The sequence below is a fragment of the Pygoscelis adeliae genome, unplaced genomic scaffold (assembly GCF_000699105.1).
Source record: "Pygoscelis adeliae isolate BGI_AS28 unplaced genomic scaffold, ASM69910v1 Scaffold38, whole genome shotgun sequence".
NCBI classification, from domain to species: domain Eukaryota; kingdom Metazoa; phylum Chordata; class Aves; order Sphenisciformes; family Spheniscidae; genus Pygoscelis; species Pygoscelis adeliae.
This window is the reverse complement of record NW_008825614.1, coordinates 17738510-17739071: the sequence shown is the minus strand read 5'-3', so window position 1 is coordinate 17739071 and position 562 is coordinate 17738510.

Sequence of the window (562 nt, the reverse complement as noted above, 5' to 3'; positions counted from 1 at the left end):
GGCACGCACCCTTTTCCTGCCTGCCAACGGCGAGTTAGCCCGAGGGACTTGGGTCAACCCGCGCCTATCCCCGCAGAAACAGTTTCTGTCTCCTCATTCTGCCCGGGCCTGAGCACTAAGCGGGGAACAGTATGAGCTGACGAGGGGGAAGACGCTTCCGCGGACTCCCCCGCGCTGAATGGGCCCTGCCGGGGGGGGAAGGCCGGGGGAAGGGCTGGGTGGTGTTTACGGAAGAGCCGCGTCGATCCAGACTGACTCCGCCCCTTCCCCAGCGCGGGGCGGGGTCTCCGCGTTAGCCCCGCCCCGGGGCCGCCCCGGGGGGATGGGGCAACACGCCCGTCCCGCACAGGCGGGGAGAGGGGCAAAGCGCCCCTTCTCGTCCGGGGAAGAGGCGGCATCTCAGGGCGTATTTGCCTGTTTTTGTTCACAACGCTGCCAAGGAAGCTTTAAATAGGCCCTCACGAGCTTTCCTGCCCTGGTTTCCTTAGTCTCTCGACGGGGGGTGGTGGTGAGGCGCCCCCTCCCCCCCCGCCATCTTGGCCCCCCGCTGCCCCCTCCCGCC